At 34.6% G+C, this 13,506-nt stretch overlaps 1 pseudogene across 1 annotated transcript; it reads right to left on the minus strand.

Annotated features, from left to right (window-relative positions):
- Positions 1-6,438: 6,438 nt before the first annotated feature.
- Positions 6,439-10,145, minus strand: LOC143550253 (serine hydroxymethyltransferase 4-like; annotated as a pseudogene). The gene is made up of 5 exons (XR_013138294.1): positions 9,854-10,145; positions 8,769-9,174; positions 7,822-8,207; positions 6,830-6,931; positions 6,439-6,740 (listed from the first exon to the last, which is right to left on the minus strand). The product of XR_013138294.1 is annotated as a serine hydroxymethyltransferase 4-like (transcript).
- Positions 10,146-13,506: the final 3,361 nt, after the last annotated feature.

Below are 13,506 nucleotides of genomic sequence, written 5' to 3' on the forward strand. Positions count from 1 at the left end.
TTAACGTGTTCACCTGGTGTTGTCAGTTCGGTGATATCGGAACCCTTTTTCCTCAGTATGCTATTAACCTATATTTGTAATAGGTATGCATAAGTACCTAGATGGTATTTCTTAACTAACCAGCAGACTTTTAAGTCTGTTTCAGTTCAGCAGACTCGAGGTCTAATCAGCAGACTTTAAATTTGATTTAGTTCAGCAGACTCTCAGGTCTGACCTAACCTTAGTAGAGTTATAGTCATTTTATAAAAATATACTTTGTATTTACATATGACGTTTGGAATGGCATGCGTTGGCCTAATAGAGTCTATCACGTTGGCAAACTTCTCCAGGTAAGTAAACGGATCCCGCAGTTGATTGGGATTTGTACGAATTACTACCTTAAGCAAGAAGAGTCTACTAATGATATCCCCCTTCTAGTTGCTAGATGCCCGTCAAAATATAGTTTTGATAACATTGCTTCTTGTGGAAGTAACGTCAATACTTTGATAAAATATTATTTGGAAAATCAGTTAAATTTAACGACTATATCTTTAACTAGGTTCTAAGTAACTAGGTAATAAAGTAACTAAAACATAATCCTTACCTTAGTCGGCTATGCGAGAATAAGAACAAGAAAATCAACAGCTCGTCGGTTAGTGCTTCGCTTAATAGAGCAGCGGGTTGTTAACAGCGCCTTGGCACCTCGTTTCTTCGCAAAAACAAGCCCTCGGAACCTCGGAAAACCTTAGCACTCACTCCTAGATTAACTATGTGAGAATGGAAGTGAAAATGGGATGAAATAGCTTGAACCCGTAGCTGCTCTTTTATAGTCGAGTTTTGCATCCCATCGCGTAGCGCGATGGTCCTTTCTGGTGGCCATCGCGTAGCGCGACACCGCAATTAAAAAGATTACGCCACGTGTTGACACGTGGTTTGACACGTGGATCTAATCACTTAACATGGTCATCGCGTAGCGCGATGGACCATTTAGTTTGGCCGTCACGTAGCACGGCGCCCCCCTTTTTCTTGATTCGTGTGAAACTCTGTCGCGTAGCGCGATGATGTTATTCGTATTCCATCGCATAGCGCGATGTGTCTCAAAATTCAGAATTTTCATTTCAACCCTCTAACTTTCAGAATTTACATTTTTAGCCCAAAATTAGATGGGTATTTTCACGGTGTTACACGGTTTTATCCTTGACGTTAAAAAGTTAACATAGTTAATGATTTGGACGTGATCGGCAAGAAATAAGAAACCTCAATGGTTCAGTTGCACAAAACAAACTTTTTGAACAAAAGTCACATAATTAATCAAACTATAAAGACGAATTTGACACTTTACTCTTAAAAAAAAACTAATAAAATAATTATAAACTTTAGTTCCTATTAAGTTGAGGAATGAGGATTAACTACCAACCTTATAATTATTCTTATACTGAATATAGGGAGAAGGGTCTGTATAAATAATTCCAAACCAAGTGAACTTTCAAATTGAAAGAAACACCAAAATCTCTAAAATAAATAATGCCAAACTTAGGTATCCGGAAAAAAGAAAGAACTCACACCACTGAAACGCCATAACCAACCCAATTATTTGGAATTTGATTATGTTGGTCCTAAATCTTAATTGAGCTGAAAATCATTCAAAATTTAGAAAGTTTGCTACTTTACTAAAGAAAATGTGATAATTGAGGTAAATGCATATAAAATGCAGTCAAGTTATTGACCCATAAATGAAACTAATCCCAAAATTAATCAACATGCAGTGAATTAACCAAAATTAATAAAGTTGGCATTCACATAAATGGTTTAAACATGTACTACTCAAAGGCAAAACTCAGTCAAGATTTAAGCACATTTATAATAATAAACTAATACTATAAACCATAATTTCTGGGCCTTACCCTGGCTTATTAGAAATTTATCTAGAAGCTTTGCTCATAGCTTATCAATCCATCCTATAATAACATATTTTCATATTAAACAGATTAATAGAGAATGTGATCCTTCTAAAAATAAAGCGTATAGACCTTGTCAATGTCAACATATCGAATAATGGCAGCAATGGCTTCTTCACTATTGGATTCAATTTCGCCGGCTAAGAAATGTTGTTCCCATATTCGATTTCGGTTCAAAACCGAATTAACAATTCAGATGCGGTTTAAAACCAAACTGAAAACTGAATTTGTAATTCGGCTCGGTTTTTAGATTATAAGCTGAATAATTAACACTCCTAGTTAAAGAAGATAGTGAAACCTGTTTTTAAGGTATGACGTCTTTAGGACTTGTTTACACTAATCTTATTAGCCGGTAACCTTTGCACTAAGGGACTTTTATTTGACTTCAAATAGAAAACAATGCATCCAAACATTGTTCTGCAGTTTGACTTTTATAGTATTATATAGTTTGGCTTAATACAGTTTTAAGCAATTTGACCGCACAGTTTTATAAATACACTTATAGAAACTCACAAACCAATATGCATTCTTCCAGTGGGCTACACATAGGTTAGCAAGAAATGGAATTTTACCTTTACTTTGGTATGATGGTGAATTCTTTTTCGATGATTTTGATGACATGCTAACCTGGTTACTTCAGTTTCAAGCTCCATCACCTTCTTGTGATTATTAATTCCGGTTTAGAAAATGAAAGAGCATTAGCATGAGTATGTCTGAATAAATTAAACTGTACCAAGGGTATTTATTTTAGATTTCAAACCTTGAAAAATTTGAGTTCAGTTGAAAGTAAACAAACTTTTTGATGGAGTTGTGCCAAACGCCACCTATGCTGCAATAATCTCCACATTTTTCTTTCTATTTACTCTAACCACCTAGGTATTAAAATAAACATATTAATGTTAATGTTAATGTTAATGGTCTCCAATCAAAGTTAATTACTTAAATGTGTAGTTTACCGTTTTCTCTCAATGAGTAATTAAATCAGTTGCTTCTTTATCTTGATAGCCTCATATTCATGCAATTATAAAGAAACATCAATGATGTTAAAGAAACCAATTTAAGGTATTAATACATTATATTGTCATCCCTAACTGTAACCATCTGATTATGTAAAGCCAAAACAGCGGAATAGATTTGAGAAGGAGAGAAAGAAAATATACGTCGTATCGTGCCATTTTTAAGAAAAGGTCATTCGGTTCGTGTCAGAACATACCATTAAACATAAATTAATTAAAATAAAAATATCTGCAACTCTGACTACAATACCCTTGTATCAAATTGGAATCCAATGTAAGAAACTAACGCAACACTTTTTTTAAAAATGGTTTTAATAATTCATATAAAAAATATTAAAGTTGAATTGGTTTTAATAAATGTCAAGACGACTTTAGGTCAAAATAGGCCATTTTTTAATAAAGGTCAACTCAACTAAATATAAGATATACCTTCTTGATGCAGTAACCACATGATCACCGGATAGTAGAGATTCACAAGCAAGAGCTTTTCCAAACCTTCCAGTGCTGCAATCAAACAATTATATAGAGTAATATGATTGGAAGTTAGAACAATCAGTTTGTTATGTTTGACATAATAAAATTGAAAGTTAGTTAATTTAAAGCAAAATGAGAAACAGGTACCTTCTAGTTATGACAACATCTAGCTTGACAAACGTTATCTAAAACCATGTTTGCTCTGATCATGGTTCCAATAATAATGCCACCAACCCAACTATTTAAATCTAATAATGCATTTGACCATCTCCATCTTCAGTCAAATATCGTAAACAAGTTACCAGATATTATTTAGACAAAGAACTTGTGTAATTCATTAACTAACATGATAAACTGAATCCAATCACAAAAACTTCTCCCACTATGTGTATGCGTTTGCGTAAGTTCCACCATAAAAACGTAAACAAGTTGCACATAATTCACGAATAATCATAAACAATATGCAAGAATAATATTAACATTTACGATAAATGTGAATCGATTTGTAAACAAGCACATAACTAACAAAATAAAACTTGTGACATGCTACACCCCAAAAATATTAAAAGTGTTACAAAGGGGTTATGAAAAACTCAAATGTTAAATAAGCAAGAATGAGTAAATAAGCGAAGATGTCTTTAAGCTAGTGAACTGACAGGGTTCAGTTCAATAAGCGACCCTAGATAAATATATAGCTATGATCAAAATAAGGTTGAGGAAAGATATGATATAGATGACCGACATGTTAGGTTTATTATTCTTAAAAGAAAATTTTGTTAAAAATATATTTTTGTTCTCTTTTATAAGTTAAATGAAATAGGTTAATTATTTGATTTGATTTGATTTTTAATCAATTTATTTTAGTTTTAGAAACAAAAATAAAAATAATGGTTATAATAATTATTAGTTAATTTTAATGATTTCGGTTCGTTTCCGAGCCAAATATTATTTAATAAAACAAGTTTAACGAGTGGTTCATGTTGTTGGTCGTACATGAACTCGGTTTTGATTCGGGTTTGTGTTTAACATGCTTGAGATGATAAGATGGCGTGACATGTTGGAAAATCTTAGCGTTGTTTATTAGTTTTCCAAAAGTTAGTTTTTAACATAAAACTTTTTTTTAACCAAACATTAACGTTCCGACGAGCGATAGTGAAAACACAACCACGGTTGTTAATTTAGAGTGACAACATGATGATGATCACATGATATGTTGTACAGAAATAAGACAATAATTACCCGATGATGGAATATCAAATAAGAAAGAAGAACTTGAAACTTGGATTTTAGCACCATTTGAAAAGCAAGAACACAATTGAAAGTGTAAAGTGTTATGGTAAATAGCTTGTAGAAATATGAGAGCCTTTATATAGGCTTCAAATCGTTAATGACAAGGTTGAAGTGATTAATTGCATAAGCTAGTCATAATGCTAGTCTTAAGCAATATTAATCACCAAATTAATGAGTTTTGACCCAATTTGGTAAAGGAGGAATTTAATTATCAATAAAAAAAATAGTCTAGGTTCATCCAAGACTTGCAAAAACGAGTCAAAGGGCGTGAATTTAGAGAGGATGAGAAAAAGGCGACCCATCTTGAAGAACACCAATAATTATAAACAATTGAATAACACAATCAAATACTCAATAAATGCGGAGATTTTATTAATAATTGATGATCCGAAAGGATCAAAATTTTAAAATGGGTCGGGTTTTTAAAAATGACGAATGTCACACTCAAAAGGTTTGGGCAGTATATCGATGCATCACAATGCTCGGCCACAACGTGTGAGGTCAAAATTTCTAAACACAAACCCGTGCGTTATAAAACCTAGTTCGTTGTTAATTTTCAATACTATAAAGCATTAAGAGCATCACTAATAGGGAATTCTTGAGGTATTTTTAAGGAGAGAGAATGTGTTTGTGAGGTGAGTAGGAGGAGAGATGAGAGATAATAGAGGAGAGATGAGATATTATTGTCGGGTCAAATGCCAAATGACTTATAAAAATACTTCTAAAAACACTATCTATTGGAGATGGTCTAATAAGGTTGCTGAATCTCATCCTTATTTTCATGATCATTACTACTTTTAACAGCAATAACAAAATCCTCCTGGATTCCTAAAATCTTATCATGAGTCACTTCATCGAACACCGTTGGGCCACACAAAACAGAATGACTTACTTCAAAGTATGATTCGTCCAAAATGACCATACGACTATCTTCAAATTTTGGTGATGAAACTTTATTCACATTTATATCTTCAATTTCATCAAATTCTGAAATTCCATTTTCATGACTGATCCGTACCCACTGCCACCACTCCTATTCTTGATTCCACTAAACTGAATCCAAATTTAGAACTGTTTCTTGTATCTTGGCCTTAAAAAAAATGCATCCTTCAATTTTAAAAATTCTGCGGCTTAAGAACTTCACTGATTTCTGGTACAAGACCATAAATGAAAAGATATACCGCATAGTCCTCATCAAAGTCTTCTTGAATTTTGACCTTACTAAGCAAAGTCTCAAATGCCTCACATAATGGTCAGTCATAGCAGAGTCACCTATTTCTTGATTTGTTGTTGCAGTCGTAGTTGCCTTGATGGTATCTTCAATCGTGGTTGCCCAATTCCAACCCTAAATCGCTATACGAGCGAATGACCTAAGCCGAGTAGTAGCGGCTCCAGTTGGCATACATCATCAAAAGAAACAAGTACCAGAGAGGGAAACAAGCAGATAAAACGTACCAAAAGGAAGGGCAGGGGGGATAAGCACATGGAAAAGGATCATAAGTTCGGAATGTTCAGACAGGATAGGATACCAAGGAAGCAGTTCAAAACCTTGTGAAAGAAGAACCTCAACAAGTCAAAATAACATGAAAAGAATCAAAAGAAAATCACTAGCCTACAGGTGGAAGTGGAAGATATGTGACGACCCATTATTCTCTTCCAACCAAATCATACATTTTTTGATCAAATATTTCATATAAATCATCAAAAAAAAAAAACAGAAAATATTACTAATAAAAACACAAAAGCAACACTCATTACATAGATGTCTTCATCTTTTCTCAATCCTTGTACTTCATGTCAGCCAATGAGAACCCCGGCATGTCAAACGAACCAGAAAACTTCTCCACGTCAACCTTAAGTTGTTCGATTTCCTTATTGTTCACCAATCCCTTGTTGAAATCCTTCAACAATTTCCCAAATTCCTTTTGAATATTTAAAGTGATTTGAATTGCACGATGAAGAAACTCACCAATTTGCTCAAAATCCTTTTCGACTAAACCCCTTGAGGTCATTGCAGGTGTACCTAACCAAACACCATTTAAATTCATTCAAAAATCACTATCAACCAAACCCAAGAAAAAAAAAAAAAGAAGTCTGGGTGAAAAAACATACCAATACGAACGCCTCCAGGAGCCAAAGCACTGCTGTCACCAAACACAGCATTTTTGTTCACTGTGATGTTTGCAAGATCACAAAGCTTCTCGACCTTGTTGCCTGCAAAACCAGACCAATATAGTTGAGAATCGATAGCATGTAACAGTTGTAATTTGGGGTGTAAACGAGCCAAGCTGATCGTGAGTAATTGAGATCGGCTCGCAAAAAGTGAGAATCAAGCCATAGCTAAACGTGCTCGAGCCTAAAAATAAGCTTGTTGAATAAATGAGCCCGAGCTTCACTTATCGACAGCTCGAGATGGCTTGCAAGCCTAAGCGAGCCTATTATTTAAATACCTTTTTTATTATATTAAATATCTATTTGTATAATAATTATTATATATTTAATTATAACAAAAATAACTATATATCATTTATTATGTTATATATAAAAATTATAATTAAAATATATATAAAAGGAGCTAAAAACGCATACAAATTATTATAAATTATACACGAACAGAGCCCGGAATTCAATGATCAAGCTCAACACAGCTCATAGCCTATACAAGCCAATTATTTATAAAATTTATTATAATAAAGATGTGTCTACATAATAACTATTATAAATAACAGAATTATGACAAAAATAATTATATATATATATTATGTTAAATATAAAATTTATAAATAAAATATATATATACATATATAAATTGTGAAAAATGTATATAAACTAAGTAAACGAGTCGAACCCAAGATGAGTTCAAGCTTTGGAAATAGAGCTCAAAACGAGCCAAGTTAAAGCTCTCCTAAGTTAAACAAGTTGAGCTTGAGCTTTTGCAAGTCAAAACAAACCGAGCTTGAGCTCTCGTAAGTCAAACGAGCTCGAGCTCTCGTAAGTCAAACAAGTTCAAGCTCAAGCTCAAGATCTCGTAAGTTAAACGAGTTGAGCTCAAGATCAACTCGTTTACACCCTAGTTGAGGTGTGTGTGTGCCATGACTCCTTACCGGTCAAACCAAGAGGACGAAGATCCCACAAAACAAGATGGTTTTCAGTTCCACTGGTCACAAGCTTGTAGTCCTTGCTCATCAAATAATTACCAAGCGCAACAGCATTGGCTCTAACTTGCTTGGCATACGCCTTGAACCGACATGGCTTGTTTCAACGCAACCGCTAGCGCACCAATCTGGTGGTTGTGCGGACCACCCTGCAGAGCTGGGAAAACCGCAAAATTGATCTTGTCTTCAAAATCATAGACCGCATCTTCCGGTTGACCCTTCTTTGGTGGCTTTGGACCTTTGCGGTAAAAGATCATACCGGCCCGTGGGCCCCTTAGACTCTTGTGAGTGGTGGTTGTAACCACATCACAATACTCAAACGGATCCGCAGCTTCCTATAAAACCTCAAACAAATCTTAATCAAGATAATCATGTTTAATAAGCCATATTTTAATCCAAAGTCATGATAATCCAATATCATGTATCGAATTGAAACCCTAAATGTTAGTCTAAATTTACAAATCTAAAATTACTTTTTCAGATTAACTTTATTTTTCAATCTAGAGCGTCTAATTTTACAGATATGTATCGAAGACTAGAATTGAAATCCTAAATGTTGTTCATCTGAAATTGCTAATCTACATTACTTATTCAGATTAACTTAATTTTTCAAATGCAGGGCCTCTAGATATATATATCTGTATCAAACCGAAACCTGTAATGCAAATAATGTTCATCTAAATTTGCAAATCTAAACTAAAACATCTAATCACTTATTCAAATTAACTTAAATTGAGCCTCTAAATTTAAACATCTGCATCAAATTAAAACCCGAAACATGAATAACGTTCATATAGTTTTGCAAATCTAAATCACGGCATCTAATTACCTATCCAGATTAACTTAATTCTCAAAGCCAAACACACCATAGCTTCAAAAAGCAAATAATTAATTACCTGTGCAGCAACAAGACCACTAATATGAGCCATATCACACAACATCAGCGCGCCAACCTTATCCGCAATCTCCCTAATCCTCTTATAATCCCAATCCCTCGGGTACGCACTGCCCCCACAAATAATCAACTTAGGCCTAAAATCCAACGCCTTCTCCTCCATCTTCTCGTAATCAATATACCCCGTACTCGAATTCACCTTATACGGCAAGCTCTCAAAATAAATCGACGTCTCCGATATCTTCTTCCCACCCGAAGTATAATACCCATGTGTCAAATGCCCGCCAGACGGCAAATCCAACCCCATGATCCGATCATGCGGGTTTAACAACGCGGTGTAGGCTGCGAAATTAGCAGGCGACCCGGAGTAGGGCTGGACATTGACACCCCATCTTGTTGGATCCAACCTGTAGGTAGGGTTGTCACTTTTAACCGAAACCCGAGAAAACTCAAACCCAAACCCAAACCCAAATTAACCCGACCCGGAAAACCCATGCCTAAGAAAAGGTCTTTTAACTGAAACTCAGGAAAACTCGAACCCAACCCAAATTAACCGAAACTCAAGAAAACTCAAACCCAACCAAAATTAACCCGACCCGAAAAGCCCAAACCTAAGAAAGGCCTTTAAACCGAAACCTGAGAAAACTCGAGCCCAAACCCAAACCCAAATTAACCCAACCCGAAAAACCCAAACCAAAGTAATTTGGGTTGTTATTGGGTTTAAAATATTTAGGTTTCATGTAAACAAGAATATACTTTTTTTTCTGGAAACACTTACTGTCTACAGATGCCACCTATTTCCATCCCACCTATTATGGCTAATACTATTTATTGTTTATATATATTTTTGATTTATAGCTAATAACAATCAATCAAAGATTATGTTGCTTTATTGGATTATGTTATTTGGTTATTTACTCATTCAGTAATTTATTATTTGCTTTAATTCTATACCTGTTTATTATTTTTTTTACCCAAAACCCGATTAACCCATCCAGGAAAAAACCCGAACTAAAATAACTGTGTGAGAGATTTGGGTTGGGTTGGGTTTCGGGTTTAATTTTAAAGCCCGTATAACACCCGTACCTGTAGGCTTGTAAGGCGCGGGTGCGGCAAAGGTTTTCGATCTGGTCAATAAACTCATTACCGCCATAGTATCGGTTACCGGGCATGCCTTCGGAGTATTTGTTGGTTAAGGGGCTGCCGAGGGCTTGGATAACAGCTAAGGATGTGAAGTTTTCGGAGGCTATGAGTTCGATGCCGTGGGACTGGCGGCGTTTTTCCTTCTCGATTAGGTTGAAGAGTTCGGGATCGGTGGTGTCGAGAGGGGTGTTGCCCCAAACATTGACGGGATCCATTGGATGGAAGGAAGGAAGGAAGGATTAGAATCAGAGAGTGAAGTTGGTGGCGGTGGTCCGTTCGAGGGGTTTTGGAAATGGGAGTGGGTTTTTATAGGCGAGTGGGAGTGTGTGGAGTTACAAGGTGAGTCCTCGAAGTTTTGGTGCTTTTTTGTTTGTGTTGGTTTGGCTTTTATTTTTACTTTTGCTTTTGGTGTAGAGAATGATGTAATCATAGGGGTGGGCAAATTGTATCGGGTATTGGTACTAAATAAGGTATCATGGGTATTAATTCGGTATCAACTATTAGAGGTTACCAGTTCGGTATTGTTACTTACCGAATTTTTGTCTACGGTGCTTTTATCGGACCAAACATTTTCAGTACTGGTACCAAGTTATTAGGAAATTTGGGTTAGGGGTGAGCAAATTCGGTACGTTTTCAGTACCGTACCAAGTTTTTAGGAAATTCGGGTTAGGGATGAGCAAATTCGGTACCGGTCCGAACTGGTACCGGTACCAAAATCGGTACTAAAGTTTTGAGTTTCGCTATCGATACAGTACCGGTATTTCCCAAATTTTACCTCATATACCAGTACTGGTACCGAACCGAAAATTTCAGTACCGGTACCAAGAATTTGCAATTTTTGCGATCGGGATTTTCAGTACCAGTACGGTTACCGGTACCAATCTCAACCCTAATTCGGGTTCATTTCTAGTATGGTATCGAACTCATTTCTATTGTAAGGGTGTTAGATCTTGGGTTGGCGGTTGGCGGTTTGAAAATAGTATGAATTTGAGAATTATGTTAGATGTTTTTTTTAATGACTAGATATGAAAAACCGAAACAAAAATCACAAAACTAGTTGCTAGGAGCCAGCATACGTAAAGAAAACAAACACAAGTGTCAAGCATATGATTCTAAACATAATATTTGTATTTGTGAGTTGACATGAATACGATCTATTTTACTTGAGTGTTTTCATTATATTATTTATATGTTAATACTTTAAAATCATAAGCATGCATAAAAAAATACAAATGTAAATAAACAATCATGTTTAAATTACAAAACATGGTAATTTTTTTTATTTTCTTAATTTTAAGTTTTGGCACAAAGGTTAAAAGTATGACATAATACACATTTTTTTAAACGAAGTGTTTCACTCATCTTCTATAGGTTCAGAACCCAACTTGAAACAAGTGTTATATTTTATTAAACAAAAGAATCCAATTATAAAAAGAGTCATGTAAGCTCATAATAAACTATGTCACCACCCCTTTTAAATACAGGAAAATCTATAATGTATATAAACAAAAACCCTAAAATCCTATGTGTCGCGATGTGGTCGCTCATCCCTTTTATAAAAGCCATCAGATTGCTTGATTTTTAAACGGAGGCTTCTCATTGATTTAACCCAAATTCATGGATATGAGTTTTACCAAAACCAGATAGCTCTTAAACGGGTAATAACATCTCATTAAATTAAAATTTAATCTTACCAATTATTTGATATGAAAATCCTATAAAATAAGGATATACTAAAATTTAATATCCAATTCAAAAAGAAAAAGATATTATTTATAATTAATAAACAATTTTATAGTAAAAAACATAAGCGGGTCATGGGTCACCAAATCCAGATAGTTTTAAACGGGTTATAACATATTATTTATTTATGAAACATTTTCATCATCAAACCCATTATTAACTTTCTTATAATAAAGAAAATTAAAATCCAAAAAATAAATATTAAAAAACAAAAAATGTAAAACAACCATTCTCTCAAACCATCAGATGTTTTATTTGTAAATGAAGGTTTCTCACACATTTGACCGAATTCACGGGTAAGGGTCTCACGATAGCTCTTAAACGGGTTATAACATCTCATTATATTGAAAATTAATCTTATAAAATATTTGATATGAAAATCCTATAAAATAGGGATATACTAAAAATTAATATCCTATTTTATTTAAAAAATATATTATTTATAATTAAGAAAAAATTTTATAATAAAGAAAATAAACGGATAATGGGTATCACCAAACCCAGATAGCTTTTAAACCGGATTATAACATATAATTTATTTGTGAAACCATTTTATCATTAAACCTCAAGTATATTAATTATTAACTTTCTTACGATAAATAAAATTAAAATTCAAAATTACATATATAAATATTAAAAACGAATAATGTAAAACAACCACGTAATACGAGAGATAAAATCTAGTGTGTATATATATATATATATATATATATGTGTGTGTGTAAATGTAACTGGACATGAATTTGATAGGTTAGCGTATACCCTCCCTAGTTAGCTTAACTTGTTTGTGGTTTCAATATAAATCTTTTTGTGCCAAGCGTAGACCTATAAGCTTGTGGCGTGTTTTTTGTTTTTTTTATAAAACAAAAAAGCCAATACAAATAAAAATAAAAAACATATAAATAAAAAAACCAATACAAATAAAAATAAAAATCCTACTAATGAAAATATAACTAATGCTCGTCGTCCTCGTTTGCATATTTGGCCAATATCTTTGCTCTTCTTTTTTCCATCACCGCCCGTGACACAGGATCTAGATGCGATAGATCTTTTGTGATGAGCTCGAGTTCCTTTTGTTTCATTCGCTCCTTGTGGATCGCTTTGTATTCCGCAAGCATCGCCTTTCTTTCTTCGTGCACCTTCATGAGGCCATCATGTCTTTGTTTTTTAATGTTGGCAATCTCGGCTAGCCTGCTCCAAGTTTTCTAGATGCGAGCTCGTGTCGGAACTCTTAGAGGATGTGCTTCTGGACGAAGATCCTCCACCTCTAGCCGCCGCCTTGGCTTTACCTCTTCCTAACGGCCGTGACAACTCATCCGGTTCGTCAAAAATTAATTCTGGATCCAACTCGTTTAGATTAATTTGACGACGACCATCGGACATGGGCTGTGACGGCGATTGATCGGCCGAAGTAGACGTTGTCTTTGACCATTTGGACGATCGCGGTGGTGATGATGTCGGGACCGTATGCCACTTTGGCGAGCTTATGCATTGTCTCCAAACATCCAACATGCTAAAATCTTTATTATAAAAGGCTCTGTATTGTTTTAAGCAGACCTCCAACACATCGGCATCGCTCATGCCGCTTTTTCTGTTGTTCTGCACGCGGGTGTGAAAGGCTGTGAAGTCGATTATTCTTGTGCATAACGACTTCCATTTGTTGTAGACGGAATCATTCCCGCAATACTCTCCTTGACCCATTAAAGCAAAGAACTTGATACGTATTTGTACCCAAAACTCCGGCGAAGGTTTGCCGTCATCTTCGATACGTATAAAAGCTTAATATTAGTAAACAAAAAAATATAACATGGAAAACATATAAATATTTTTATAATATACCTTGAATCGAGTCT

This window comes from Bidens hawaiensis, unplaced genomic scaffold (genome assembly GCF_021521415.1).
Source record: "Bidens hawaiensis isolate Kalapana, Puna unplaced genomic scaffold, B.hawaiensis_p1.1 tig00015978_1, whole genome shotgun sequence".
Classification (NCBI taxonomy): Eukaryota; Viridiplantae; Streptophyta; class Magnoliopsida; order Asterales; family Asteraceae; genus Bidens; species Bidens hawaiensis.